This window comes from Alosa pseudoharengus, unplaced genomic scaffold, assembly GCF_046254945.1.
Source record: "Alosa pseudoharengus isolate Yale_2024_CS ecotype anadromous, Long Island Sound unplaced genomic scaffold, YU_APseudo_1.1 YU_APseudo_1.1_scf_9, whole genome shotgun sequence".
NCBI classification, from domain to species: Eukaryota; Metazoa; Chordata; class Actinopteri; order Clupeiformes; family Clupeidae; genus Alosa; species Alosa pseudoharengus.
This window is the reverse complement of record NW_027468881.1, coordinates 28,074,679-28,090,565: the sequence shown is the minus strand read 5'-3', so window position 1 is coordinate 28,090,565 and position 15,887 is coordinate 28,074,679. Positions and strand designations below refer to the sequence as shown.

Sequence of the window (15,887 nt, the reverse complement as noted above, 5' to 3'; positions counted from 1 at the left end):
CAAAAGAGTATATATACTTATACTTATACATAGTGGGTTACTCTACCCTCACACTCAGCTGCCACAGCTACACCCAACTGCCAACCTGCAACAAATAAAACCCTACAGCTCCAGCCTCTTACTGATTTTTGGAAGACACTATGGTCCTTTCTGAAACCGGTCCCAACATACTTAGTTACGGAGTGCACTCGGGTGGGAATCATCCTCACAGCTAATGCTAACCATAGAGCAAAAGACTTTGGGAACGATGACAAGATTTGGGAAAGATTATTGAAAGATTGGAGTCTTTAAACAAATGCTCCCCATTCAAGCTTTACTCAAAAGACTACAATCTTTCAATAATCTTTCTCATATCTTGTCAATATCTTCTGGTGTAAGGATGGCTTAAATTGAGTTCCCTCTTAAGTAATGTTAGGAACAGGAGACACAATGTCTCTGAGAAAGGAAATGCAGGATTAAAACCAGGCTTAGCTAGGAGAAATCAACTGTTTTGAAACTGAACGGCCAAACAATTTTTTTTGTAGTCCCTTTATTTGTAGATTTTCCAAGGCATGAGCTTGTCAAAGTTTTTTTTCCCCTTCAAACATTAATCATTGCGAATGTAATGTGAATTTCCGAGCTTTTCCTCTAGCGTCTGAAATTATAAAACTGTCGGTTTGAAACTTATAAATAGCATTAGACATTTAAAATATGAAATTAATTAATATTCAACATATCGATCTAACCGCTCTGAACATGCCCCTTTCACCCTATGATCAAAGATCAATAGGGACGGTCATCAATAATAGATATCGAATGGATAACTCCATAGATTTCTATCCGATTCGCGCTCAGAAAGGAACACTACGACTCGTCATCGTGGTTAGCGAGACCCAACTTTTTTGAAACGCATTTCCATGTCAATAACTATAGAAATGATCCCTGAAAGTATAGTCTTACCTTCACCGTTGTTCTCTGGAGGATAGTCACTCACATGCCTACATTTCGCAGTGACGGTTCAACTCACCGATGGGAACCGTCTAGATGTTTTTCGTTGCGATGAGAAAAACTTCACTACTGTATCCGCGTCATTTTAGCCCACAGTTTATGTCCGATACTTCAATTTCTCTCTTAATGTGACCACTATTTTCATGTCTCTATGGACCACTTCTGAACTAACCAAACAAAAACATCCACACTTGAAAAGTCGTGAAGTAGCCTATGATTAAAGATAGCCTACGATGACATCGGTTAGCCCAGTGTTTCTCAAATTTTTTTTCTGGGGACCCACTTTTAAAAAATGACAGACTATCGCGACCCAACTCGTGACTGTGGTAGTTAACAAACTAGTTAGCCTAAATGCGAAAAACATTTAAATAGGCATATTGCTTCGTTTTAACACATTGTATACAGATTTTTGATATATATTATTATTATTTGGGGGCTGCTGCAGGAATGTTTTCATCGTCTTTTGGGCGTATTGATGATATTAGGAATGGTCTTTCTGAAACCGGTCCCCGACTCCCTACACTTGGTTAGGAGAGCACTCGGGCGGGAATCACCCTCAGCTAAATTGAGTTCCCTCTTGAAGTGATCTGAAGACACATGTCTGAGAACATAGCCTAATAGCATAGCAAATCATTTTGGCTTTGTTTTGGTATACATTTGGCCTCTGGGCTTGTTTTGGCACAGGAAAAGCTCCCTCTAAGTCTTTTGGGCGACCTGTGGCTTAATTATGATTTGCCATAATACATAAAGGGTACGGCCTATGTCTGGTTAACAAGCTGAAAAGTTGATGAGCGGGACCGCATCGCATGACTTACGGGCGCACTTTGGCATCTCTCTGGCTTGCCAAAAGGCTGTGCAAACGCCGGGAATTTTGAACATTCCATGCCCAGAAGAGCCCCCAGTCTCACATCAGTTTGCCGGCAGACAACGTAAGGCAAGTCGCGTTTATTCTCATTTTAAAGACATTGTCATAACATCAAGTTACTCAGAATATTCGTTTATATGTTATAAACGCCAGTCATGCCCTCCACACCGTTACATGTAAATAGCCTGTATGCCATATAATTCAGTGAGCCGATCATTGGCTACCTTTGTAGCCTATAAAACTGCATTTAACGTGCATGAAGGCATTTTAGATGTGAAGTATGGCAGGCTAAATGTATGTAGGCTACGTTACCTTCGAAAACATCGAGAAATGCAAACGGGATCTGCTAGCAAGTTGTAGGAAATGAATAGACAATAGGTTAGTAGACATAAACAGTAGGATATATGATATTTAGGGGCAGGACTATCATAGGCTACCTGATAAACCGTTGGCCCAACTTGCTGCTAACTCCTGGTTGGTTGAAGGATCTTGCTTTCTAAGCAGTCTACCAGTGTCTGTAAAGCCACCATACATTGCAGCGAACTACTTCACGAACTCACATTTTGATGACCGCTCCGTTGTAGGCGTGTTTTCAACCTTTGCTATTTTGTGTAATTATTGCACTCGCCCTTATATGAGTGAATCACTCAATGTTTTATAAATAAGTAGAACTATTGCACTTGCCCATATAACCTAATGTCATTAAGTTTATTCACAAATATTACACAAGCCCATTTTTTAAATATGTAGAACTATTGCACTTGCCCATATAATTTAGTAACCTGATGTCATTATTCTTAAACACAGTCCTACTTCCTACAGGCTACAGATAGATATGTACATACACACATATGCATTTAGGATTATTTAAAACTGCCTTTTAATGCTTAATGTTTTGTTTTTGTTTTTCAGCTTTTCTGCGTGATCTGTTGATAAACCAACAAATTCTGCTGGACCAGCAGAAGACCATTATCCGCATTCTTCAGGACCTCCACAAATCCATCCAGGGAGGTCAGATGTGGCATACAGCCATACTGCTTATTTTCCCCTGGGGGATGAGGGGGCACTGGAGGTCTTGGAGCGCGACCTCGCAAGCAGGGACCTTCAGGAATTGGTGAGCTCCTTTTGATTTCTCTTAGAATGGTATGCTGAGTGATTTATCAAACAATAGTACTTTTATTTTGAGTAAATAATACCACTGGTTCTTTTATAGGTCATCACTCGGATTGGCAGGGGGAGTGGATGTGAAGGACAGTGTCTCTGGGGCATACTGAAGCAGGCCATTAGGAACAATCTGGCCAAGAAAATGTCATGGCGGGGATTGAACGGGAAAATCCCGTTTGAGAAATTACATCTCAAATCAGTTGTTATGGGTAAGCATTTAAACTGTTCATGTTCACAAATATCCTGTTCTCGGCTCTGACATTTTTTTCCCCAAAGGCTCCTGTAGCTATAGGGATATCAGGCTGAAACCATCATTCAACTGTCAGCCAATTCTTAGTAGAATTTAGTGTAGATTAAGCTATAGCTCATGAATGCGGTAGTAATTATTTTTAAATAGAGGCGGTCTTGTGCGTCTCCAAGTTACACGATTGGCCAAAGTCATCCCAACACCGAGAACGCGCACTGATCTGAGCTGAAAGCCTAGTTTGACAAATATATCACATAACTGCAATCGTAGTATCACTTAACGTATACCCCTGAGTCAAGGCTTTGTCAAGCCTCGATATGTCTACATAGCCTAGATATGTCTAACGTGCTTCGTAGTATACCCCACTGGGGATAGGGAGGGTGGGAGGAAAAACCGACAGCTGCCTCCCAACCAGGAGCAACAAGCAGAACAGCTTTAATAAAACATATATAATTTTAAAATATTTTGCTTCATTTAATTGTTTTTGCATAACACACAGAACCTAGTTTAACCATATAACTTAATATGAGCCTAGAATACTAGGACATAGTAGGGGACATGGGGGGGGGGGGGGGGTTGGGGGTTCAGGGGTTCCATGTTCCATATGTGTTGTGCATGCATCAGTGGGAGCCCTGCTTGTTTCCCTGCAACAAGAAGCTTCCATCTGGGGGTGATGGAAGACAGTGACACCCTCAGTGTGTTTGAAATGTCCAGTCGATTGCGCAATTTGGTCTTAGTTGCAGTCATTGCCGAAAACCCGGCCCCGCATACCGCGGTAGATACGTGGTGGGAAACGTTTTCAGCGCTTTTACGGCTATCTCGGGATATTCTGCTTTGGTTTTGATCCAAAAACCCGCCAGAGAGGTTTCCTTATACACACTCTTAAGCAATTTCGATCAACTGCTCTTCCTCCTGCGCTGACAAGTTAGGACTATTCGGGATATTGACAAATGGGTTGCGGACCCACTCATTGGTTTGCCGTGGATCTTTGAAGGATGGGAAGTAGCCTAAAGCTCAAACTCATTTGAAAGCGCAACAAGGTGATCGCGCACCAGCTGCGAGAGAAAGGGCCCTGCCTCAGTCTCTCCCAAAACCCACTACTGTTTGGAACATATCAAATACACGGTCCACTCGTCGTCCCCACAAATCAAGCTTGGCTTTAAATGCAGCGACTTTATCTGCCAGTTTAAAGACAGTCGTCATTCTCCCCTGGAGGGACAGGTTCAGGTCATTAAGCAACCCGAATATGTCACACAGGTAAGCGAGTTTTGACACCCAGTCCTCATCACTAAAATGTGCAGCTAACGGTGACTTTTTTTCTGTAAGAAATCTCTGCAGCGGCTCTCGCAACTCAAACACTCTGGCCAGTACACCAGTGACCTGCTAAATATGCTTGTTTTTTGTTGTTGCTCATTCTAGCAGTTTAGTTAACTTCGTGTGACACTACCGTTCGCCAAGAACTGATCAAGTGAAGTGAGCTGACCTGAGGCTGCGCAGCGCTGAAGGCAATATGTAAAAGTGTTGAAGGCGGGACAGACAGACGTAAGAAAATAGACCTTGCAAAATGTAAACATGCGTGCAATCAAACAACTGCATATAGGCCTATGCCATGTAAAAACGTGACATTATTGCGAATTAAATTTAGTTTAGTTTGCATGCATTTTTTTTTAAACTCATGTCGTAGGCTACGGCCCGGTTAGGAATGTCCTGCGGCCCGATGGTTGGGGACCGCTGTACAGACTACTAGGCTTAGGCAAAAATCACTGTAGGCCTACCCTAACTACTCCCTACTTCCATTAAGGCTATCCAGTCGTTGATTTTGACATTATAGACTAACCGCTCTGAACATGCCCCTTCCCCCACTATGACCAAAGATCAATAGGGACGGTCATCAATAATAGAAGTTCCATGACCGAAGTCATACATTTCTATACGATTCGCGTTCAGGAAGGGACACTGCAACTCGTCATCGAGGCTAGCGAGACTCAACTTTTTCGAAACGCATTTCCATGTCAATGACTATAGAAATGATCCCTGAAAGTAAAGTCTTAACTCCTTTCAACTTTCCTGGAGGATAGTCACTCACATGCCTACATTTCGCAGTGACGGTTTCACTCACCGATGAGAAGAGACAAGATGTTTTTCATTGCGATGAGAAAAACCACATATCCGCGTAATTTAGTCCAAGCACATCGCAGAGTTATGTCCGAGTTACCTTCTCTCTTATGTGTCCACTTTCATATGGACCACTTCTGAGAACTAACCAAACAAGAACATCTACACTTGAAAAGTCGCCTATTGAGAAGTAGGCTAGCTTATTGAACTATGATGACCCCTCGGTTATATGCGAAAAAACATAAAATATAGGCATTAATAGGCATATAAGGCTATTCGTTTTGTATAAGTAGCCTACTATTTTGGGGCTACTGCAGTAATGTTTTAATCGTTTGTATTGACCATACTATGCTATATAACTTTATAGCCTAAGTCCAATGTTCTTAGTCTACCCATAATGCAACGCTACAGTCGGGTTTTCGAGATGACAAATTATTATTTGATATAGGCCTAGTGTTTTATTTCCCATGTTCCATGCAGTGCTATATCCTATTCCTCCTCGGGCCGGATACGTGTTTAATTTCCTCATAGCCTACGTTTAGAACTTAACCTATCTACTACCATCCATCTACGGTTAGCCCAGTGCATTTCCTCTGTGCACGGTAAGCCTCGACATGTTTCTCGATCGATAGACAACAACCGATAGACAAGATCCACAAGCTACCCATATCATGAAGGTTAATTAATTGCTCAGTCAGAATTTTAACCCTAAATAACTGACATAATAACCCCATAGTTTTTTATAGGTTAACCACAAGTACCGAGAGAGAGACTTATCTTTGCCATAATGCACATCTCGCAAAAACATATTTATTTACTAGCGTAAACCTCTTCCTGATCATCTTTCAACGCCAATGCAAAATAGAATGTTTAAATAGCCGGGTTTTTTTTTTTTATTTGATTACTAGGCTACTACTGCTACTACTATTGATTACTGATTTGCTACTAGGCCGAATGCAATAGAACAATGCAAATTCAAATGCAAATGCAATGCAAATAGAACCCCTCGTTATGCAGAAGGAATAGGGCTAATATTAAACCCCCCTATTTCACAAATTCACTCTGCCAGAATTCTTACCACTAACACACTCGAAGATCTGTAAGCGGTTGCATCGGAGAAGTGTTCTTTGGAGCAGTAGGCCTAGGCTACTCTGCAGTTTTTTCTTCATTGTGGCATGTAGGCTAGACTAGGCCTAAACTTCATTGGCCCACATGACTTCATTGTTAACTGAGCTTCTTTAGAGATAATATGCAAACGTCTGACGCTGAATTAGAGGAGGATCAGGGGAAGTCTAATGTCAAGAAAGGCTCTATGGAATGTACCAGAGAATGTCTAATAAGGAGAGAACCTTCACTCTCGGAACTCTTCCGGTGTGGTACTGCATCTAGGGGCGCTCACGGGCGAGTCCAGAATGAATGGAGGTCTATGGAGCTGTACCCCTCAAAATCCACTTTTCTCGGGATATATTTTTTTTTTCAAGTAATTTGAATATTGTATTCGAAAGGGGAGGCAAAGACAATACACTTGGTTGAGTATTATATGTTTTAAAGTCACTTAATTGTTCTAAAAAGCCTTTCAAACGTGCCAATGACGTCATTCATTAGCATGATCATAGCATAGCATAGCATCAATGCTAGCGTGTTATGGGCAACAACGACCCAACCTGTAAGAAAACGAAAGGACATGACTCCCGGATTATTTCACTTTTGATTGAAAATCCATATCCATTTTGCGAAAAATAAAATAAAATCTGAGGGTTTCAGTTGTTAAATAGGTGAAAACAACAAATGTAGCCATGTAGCTCCATAGGACCCCATGTATTTTGGACTCGCCCGCGATCGCCATCTAGGTGAACTCTGGTCAACTGCAGCCAAATTCGGTTTGTATGGGATTAATAGAGAGTGGGGAGGCTCTCCTTAGAAGGGCTCTGAATGGACCGTAGGCTACGTTGGAAGCTCCTCCTCATTTCTACGGAGCCCCGAATAGTCCATGAGCCAGGGGGGTTGATCCATAGACATATCGGTTGATCGGTATCATCGGGGGGACAAAGGCTATCATTGTTTTTTGGCAAGGTATACACCCCTAGTACTAGAAAAATCACGATAGCAGTGCAGGGGTGGTAGCGAAATCACTTTTTTCAGCTCATGAACCTACCCACCCCCAAAGATAAATTCCGTTTTTACAATCTGGTGTATATCTTGTTTGTGCTCATGATAGGGATATTGTCAATATTCTATAATATGGTGCTTGTATCATTGGAAAGGGGACCTTTTAGGCTTGAATCTGTCTGACAAACACAGACATCACATGACTTCTTTAAACCAGAAATAACACACATTTTCTCAATTTCCGCCTAAACTGTATGTTTTCTTTTATCCCTGTGGCTTGAAAGAACACCAGGGACACAACACTCAACAACTTCAATACTCAAGGCACTCTGATGATTCAGAAAATGTACAATATATACAATATAGCCATATTATTTATTTGTGAGAGCCTTAAATTAGACTTGTGTGGCCAGTATGGAGCCAATAGAATGGACAAATAGAATACCCTATTAGTCCAGGGCCAAATGGCCTAGTTTTTGAGATACCTCCACCCAATCATGTTTTTTATATTTTTGATGTCTAGTTTATGAAATGGATTGTTGTATAAAAATATTTTACTGCACAACTAGTTTTTTGGATGATGGTATTTTAATCTTTCCCAAAACCGGAAATTGTGAAAATTCCAGATTCTTCAAAAAGTACATTATTTGCTTTGTCACATATATCTTTGAAAGTAATGATCAGAAACTCACCAAATTTGGACTGTATGTTCCCAGGTCGTTGGCCCATACAATTAAGTTATAAATTAAAAAATTTTATTTAACACACACACACAAATCACAAAGGGGGTCTGATCAGATTTAGAATCGTAGAGGCCTCAGATTTGGTGGCCATTTATAAAAAAAAAATCTGACAAATATGGGTTTTGTTAGGTGAAAAGAGATTGAAATCAGAAACTAACAACTTTACAGTAAAATATTATACTATAAATCAATGTCATTTTTCACACACTCATGAACATATCCCTTAAATATATAAATAATTTAAAATATATAAATATTGGCTCCTGCAATACCAAATTGTATCATATGCAAGGTCATGTAGTGTGACATTTTTATCCAAAGCGACAAAAAAGGGAACAATAAAGGTACAGTGTGACTAGGACATGTGTAGCAATAAGCACTACTCGCATAGAATGGGATGCTAGCAGAGGAGGTACCCTCGAAAGAGTTGGGTCTTCAGGAGGTTACTGAAGATAGTGTACACGGTAGTGTGCACGGCAGCCATTATGCGCCAGAACGCTCACCACACACCAGCTTGAGATGGAGAGTGAGGGAGTGAATGAGCCAATTACAGTGGGGGATGATTAGGGGGCCAGATTGAATGAGCCAGGTTGGTAATTTAGCCAGGACACCGGGGAATCCCCTACTCTTTGCGATAAGTGCCATGGGAACTTTAATGACCACAGTGAGTCAGGACCTCGGTTTAACGTCTCATCCGAAGGACGGCATCTCTAACAGTACAGTGTCCCCGACACGAAGAGTGCCACCTACTGACCACCCACCAACACCACTTCCAGCAGCAACCTAGTTTTCCAAGGAGGTCTCCCATCCAAGTACTAACTTCGTCTTATTCTTCTTTGCTTTATTGGCGGATTACATCTCTTTGGGGCATACCACCACCTACTGTACAGGAGTGTGCAAAGGGACTTAGACTATCATGGCTATCTAAAGTTTAAAAGAAGGGGAGGAAAAAAAAAAAAAAAACAGATAAACAAAACAAACAAACAAAAAGGATCCTAGATCATTTTAATTAAACCTGTAGCCTATCATCCCCCAAAGGGACATGATGGTATTTTTTTTTTTTCTTCTTCTTCTTTTGTGTTTTTTTGGCGGTTGGTAAACCAACTTAACGTGCATTACTGCCACTGACTGGGCTGGAGTGTGGATCAGGAGATATTGGAACGTAAATAAATTAAATTAAATAAAAAAAACAGAAAGGAAAGTGAAAATAAAAAATAAAAGAACTAAATTCAATCCTTTTGGCTAAGTCTGTGTCTCAGAAACTTGAGAACAAAGTTTTAAACGTTATTAGATCTTTTCCCTAATAAACCTTGCAATGTAAAATTATTCTGTTTAACCACCCTGAGTGGTCCGTGTAACGCTTTGCAGTGCTTTGTTCTATTTGCTCCATCCATCTGATCCAAATAAAAAATTTGTTCAATAATCCAATTTTCAATTTCTAAAATTGGTCAGCAAATAGATAATTGCTGCTATTTTCTAAATGTGTCATTAGTCACGCAAGATAAAGAAAAAAACAGAAACTGGATTGGAAACAAAAGTAAAATTCAGTTAATATTGGATTTTTGCCTTTTTTACCGTTTTTGTTGGGGTGAACCCATAGATATATAGCCTACACTAGATGTCGCCTTCTGCTTCTCAGCATGCGTCAACACCGCCGCCATCTTGGTACAGGGATCTGAAGCGCTAAACTAGGCCTAGTTCTCCTGTATTGTCAGCGTTACCTATTTAGCGACGTTTGGCCATCCCCAGCGATAGAAAACCTTTTTAGCGATTAGCGACAAATTTGGGAACTTCTCACAACGATGGCAGATCGGCTTCTTTGTTGTTGAAACGTAAGAAAATCACCTTTCTCATGGCTTTGTCATTTATGAATTCAGCTACATCTCGTTTGCCCATGGCACTGACCCATGATTATAAAAGTAACGACTGGCGTAGCCTATGTAGTAGCAGAGGTAAATGTTCTACAGATCTACAGCAACTTCTGGTGAGATTACAACTTACATGAGTAAACGAGACGAGGGGTATGTGGCCTCAACCAGAGCCTGTCTACGAAGAGCCTGTTTACTTTCATTGTATCGAACCTGGTTGCAGTTTACTCATTGTTCCTCTAGGGGCCGCCGCTAGCTAGTGCAGAATGAATGGGAGTCTATGGGGCTAGACGGGTAAAATGTATCTTTATTATCGTCTTAAGCTTAGTTTACTCTAGACTCAACCATAAATACATGCCTGTCAGTTGGAACAACCCAAAAAACTAGATGATTGCTTGAGATTTTGACGATTTATGGTGATTTTATTTTCGCTAGATCTTTGCCCAGATTGAAACTAATTATTATAGAGGAGTGGATCACTGAAGCAAAATGGCGTCTCGATTGACGCATTCGTTCCAATGAACAGCAGTAGTCAAGGCGACATCTAGTGTATATATCTATGGGGTGAACCAAGCGTAGGGGGGTGACCTGATGCATATTGGCCCGCGGTGTTGGCGATCACATTTTATCAGCGGATGTAGAAATGGAGGGCTATCAAACACAGTTCAGCTTGCATCAAGGTGCCAAGCGATTGATAATGTCAGCTCGAGATAAGAACTTCAGATGCAGAGGGAGACATTGCTACACCAGGCGCGTAACTGAAGCGTTCCGTTCGCGTTGCATCTGCTGCAACAATTAGTTACCATTATAATCAATGGAAGTGGCTACACCAGACGTGACAGTGGGGCGTACGTTCGAAAAAAATAGACCATTCATCTAAAATGGATTTTACGCGTCGCGAACGGAACGCTTCAGTTACGCGCCTGGTGTAGCTCATACCTGACACTTATGAGTACGTGTGTAGAATGTTCATGTTCTGGGAGGCTTTGGAGACCTACATGATCTAATGGACTTGAGCCATAGTAGCCTATAGCAATGTAGGCTATTTGCTGTTGAAATTAATAAATGGATAAACTGATAAATTAAGCCTACTCACTGTTGTGTCTTCGTCAGTGTTGGGCAAGTTACTTCAAAATCGTAATGTACTATGCATTACTTATTACTGTCATTTCAAAGTAATTTGTTACATTATAATATTACTGTCTCTGAATTGTAAGGCATTACACTACTATTGCATTACTTTTAAGTTACTTTCACCAAAATATCTAGAAATATGGATTTGCCATTCTAAATGCAGTTTATTACGCTCAATGCAGCTTGCTCTTCCAATGGAGGGAGATGTGGTATAGCATAATTACTGAGCTAGGCTTAAGGCAACAGTAGAATGCAATAGGTGGAGTGCTCATAATGCAATACAAGGAACAATCATAGTCAGAATTTTGTTAAAAACCGACAAAAGGTCAAAGTCTGGTAAATTGTGATAGAAATAATGTAACTTTAAGGCCTAGGCCTACTCATTAAAATCAATAGAGAGCCTACTATATCGTAAATCAAAGCTTAAAGGAACCGTATGTAAGATTGTGGCCAAAACGGGTACTACAATCACTTTCAAATTACTGTAGAGCGGTGTATCCCCTTCCCCTCCCCTCTGACTGGCAGAGTTGGCAACCGGATGACGAAACACTGACTTTGTGATTAGTAGATAGGTGGAGGGTGGCGCATTAGGCCAAAACACAACATGACAACATCAACATCAGTTGAGGGCTGCAACTTCACTTTTTAAATGACAATATCCTGGCCAGACTACTGTTGTCAGTGATATAAGTATTTGAAATGAACATGATTTCTTAATGTCTAGTGACATATCAGGGCAATTTTATGATTAATTGAAATACAATTTTTACATACGGTTCCTTTAATAAAGACATGTCAACTGTCAAGATGGTGGCCTGCTGGCCATTTCGGTGCCCTAAGTGAGTGGCTTTGAGTGAGTGACATTTAAATGATAACTCAAACACCTAAAGTAAAATAAAAGGCCTATTATTTACAGACCATTACTGTGTATTTTTAAACATTAATTTCTGAAGAAATTCTGTTTTACTTATAAATGGTGCACTGTCACTTTAAGAGCATTGATCTTTACGTTGTCATAATGCCCTTTTGCCAGCTCTTGTTTACAAGCCTTATTTGTTACATTGATAGCACAATATTAACAATAATATGCACAATGTTAAGTTGTTTTAAGCAACCTTCATTGCTTTGGAAATGGAAGTAGGCCTATGCAATGACATGTTGCTTCACATTTCGTTTTGCGAATACAAGTGAATTATGAGCCTGGTATCCACCTAGCTATCTGAATGGAATGCGTTTCAGTCGACTCAGCATATCATGTGCTTCAGCCTAAATGCTTGGAAAACGAATGATTGAAGACCCACCAATTCTAGTACTACGTGGTGATTGAGAGAACCAAAAAGGTATCAAACTTGCATGTAACATCGTGTTAGTGCATTTTGACATTGTAAACGTTATTGGTGAAGAGTGAAACGCAGTTTGCAGTAAAGCTACTATTCATTGGTTACATTTGGGTGCTCCCTCTGTCCTTTGGTGCCCAATGCAAAGTGCGTGATGCGCGTGGTGGGAGCGGTGGCACTGCCAGGCTACACAATCTTTTTCTGCATTTCTATCCCTTTATTCTCTTCAATTTAAGTTCACAGCACAAAGCTGACATGCACAACAGCTTAGTCTCTGTTTTATCAAGAATCAAAAAGATTAGCGTGGCACTACTTTAGATGTTTCATTAATTTACTTGTGCTATTTCGCGAGATGAGAGATCTTTTGGTTTCGCACACAAAGTGCACTAACTATTATGTTCTTCATAGCCTTGTCTCTGACAAGCTGAAAATAATGAGAGTAGGCTTATGTCCATCCCGCAAATAGAGTCCGCCTGCGAGTCTGCTGCAGCCACAGTCATATTCAACCAGTATCAGGAGATAACGTTCTACTATTTTGCGCGGATTTTTTCTCCTCTGTTGTTCTCGCGTGGTGTTTGCGAATATATAAAAACAAAACAAGCGCTTAATTTTGGGTTAAACTGCATTGTAACGCGCGTTACTGAAGTTTGTACCGAGTAAATATTACCCAATTTATTTTTTGTAATGCCTTACATTACCGCGTTACCGCAAACAGCAATATATTACAGTAATTACATTACTTTTGTAACGCATTAAGGGTCCCATGTCAAACAGTGCTTGGGGTAGCCATAGCCTTACGGCTCCCACACACAGCTGCGTTCCGTCAATGCATGCCAGTGGGTGTTCCCGACGGTAGCTATGCAAATGACTTGAAGTAAAACCGTAATGTGATTGGTTGGTGCCGTCCGTAGATTGGCTTGATTGGCCGGTGCCGTCTGTCGGTGCAGCAACAGCTGAACTCCTCAACGCGAGCGGCGGGAGAAACGCGACGCGACGGACCCACAATTCAGTTCGGCAACGGATCACGTAAGCCCATGTAAAGTGAATAGGATGCGTCTCCAGCAACGCGAAGCACGCAGCTGTGTGTGGGAGCCGTTAGGGAATTATTATGACTGCCGCACAGCGAAGCGGCGGTCATATAGGTTTAGTCAGATTTTTTTTCTTTTTTTCACATGTCCAAATTTCCGTCAAGGATTCCCGGGACACTGAAAGACCGGGGTACACGAAACTTGGTGGGCATGTAACCCATAGATATAATATATAGACGCTGCATCAACCGCTACTCCCTACTAGCGCTGACGAGACGTGGAGCCGCCATCTTGGACCGGTCATCCACTCCACTCAGTGTAATCTGTTTGGCCTGTTCGATGAGCTGTCAGCGCACTTAATTAATCATATCTCACTGAATACCGAACAGATTTTTACGCGTTTTTTTTTGCTGCAAAGGTCATAGATGTAGCTATGATACAGGCCACATTGTTCGAAAATACAAAATACAACCAATAGTACGGTAATGTTAAATCTTACTTGTGAAAAGTAAATCCCCCGAGTATGGTCCGCCGATTTGAGCAGGAACATGCTGCACAGTGCTGTCATCTTGTGTTTTCTGCTGCAACGCAACGAGGAGTATGACCGGTCCAAGATGGCGGCCGCATTTCTTGTTTCCAGCAGCCAATGCGGCGTCTATGTATATTATGTCTATGATGTAACCCCACATGGATAGCATGGAACCATCGTTTTTCGTTTTGATCTGTAGCCCCCCCCCCCCCCCCCGCTCGCTGGACTGGACCCCCGAAAGGAGGGTAGGGCAGACACAGTTTTCTGTGAATATCTCGAGAACCGTAGGGTTTAAGAGGACCGTTTTTTTTTTGTATGTTGATCTCAAGGGGCCATGTCAACCCATTCCATAACCACTCATTTCATGTATAGCACCACCTAGTTAAACACAAAAAAGTAAAAATGAGGTTTTGTAATCGCAGGTATCTGTGACCTAACATAGGCAAAACTGCACGAAATTGGAAGTGTAGGATCATTATGACACCCTCTGAATGCACGCCAAGTTTGGTCTAAATCCGTTGATGGGGGGGCCACACAATAAATTAATTTATGTTACTATACACCAACTGGCCTGTAGGTGGCCGGAGACAGTTTTCTGTGAATATCTTGAGAACCGTAGGGCCTAGGAGGACCACCTTTTTTTTGTATGTTGGTTTTAAGGGGCCATGTCAACCCATCCCATTACCACTTATTTCATGTATAGCGCCACCTAGTTAAAAATTAAAAAGCAAAAAATTAGGTGTTTTCATCACAATATCTCTGGCTGACATGGTCAAAACTGCACGAAATTAAAAGTGTAGGATCATTATGACACCCTCCGAATGCTTGCCAAGTTTCGTGAATTCGTGAGTTTTCTGTGAATATCTTGAGAACCGTAGGGCCTAGGATGACCAATTTTTTCCGTATGTTTGCCTCCAGGGGTCATGTTAACCCATTCCATATGCACACATGTGCACACGCACACACATACATTCACAGTAATCATACGTATGACACATACTCACACAGTAGACATATGTACGCATGCATGCACATGCACAAACACAGGCACATACGCAGGCACACACACAAGCACGCACACACACACACACACACACACACACCCACACACATAAACATAAACATGTACACGCACACATGCACACATGCACACAATTCAAGAATTTCTCAGAATTATGAACAGGCAAGATGGGGGTGGCATTGTATAAAATGAATTTTACATGTGAAATCTATGAACTAATCATTTTTTGGTACTTGTTGTCTAGCAGATACCAGTGAGAATTGAGTGTGGATAATGCAATTTAGTGAGACAGTTAGAATCATATATGCGTGATTTATTTTTGTGGAAAAAATGTGCTGGACTAGGCGGTCATATTTTGTACCGCTCTGCGGTACATCTAGTTTGCTATAGTATGGCATGGCCATGGTATTTAAATATACTGTAGATATGTTCAACATAGGCTGAAAATTATGTTTAACGTGCCATCTCCCAAAAATCGGCGAAGTTTTAGTTAATTAATCTCTAAAGTAGAGTCAAAATCACGCACTTCAGGCGGCGCTCTCTTCCACCATCTAGCCTGGCCCAGCTAGATTGTGTTCTCCCCCCGGTGCTCGTGGTTCAGTCCAACCAAAAGCTCAAAAAAGGAATTTAGCACTGTACATAGCACTGTAAAGCATTACACGGACCCGGTGTGACTGAAAAAGCTGATTTCTTTCTTGGCTATATTTTTTGCAATGTAAGTTTCTAACTGACATCGATGT

The 15,887-nt window shown here is 41.2% G+C and overlaps 2 non-coding genes across 2 annotated transcripts; both read right to left on the bottom strand.

Annotated features, from left to right (window-relative positions):
* Positions 1–723: 723 nt before the first annotated feature.
* LOC143115658 (small nucleolar RNA U3) lies at positions 724–937 on the bottom strand. The gene has a single exon (XR_012985261.1). It is a non-coding gene; the product is annotated as a small nucleolar RNA U3 (small nucleolar RNA).
* Positions 938–5,098: 4,161 nt separating this feature from the next.
* On the bottom strand, positions 5,099–5,313 carry LOC143115659 (small nucleolar RNA U3). Its single transcript, XR_012985262.1, has one exon. It is a non-coding gene; the product is annotated as a small nucleolar RNA U3 (small nucleolar RNA).
* Positions 5,314–15,887: the final 10,574 nt, after the last annotated feature.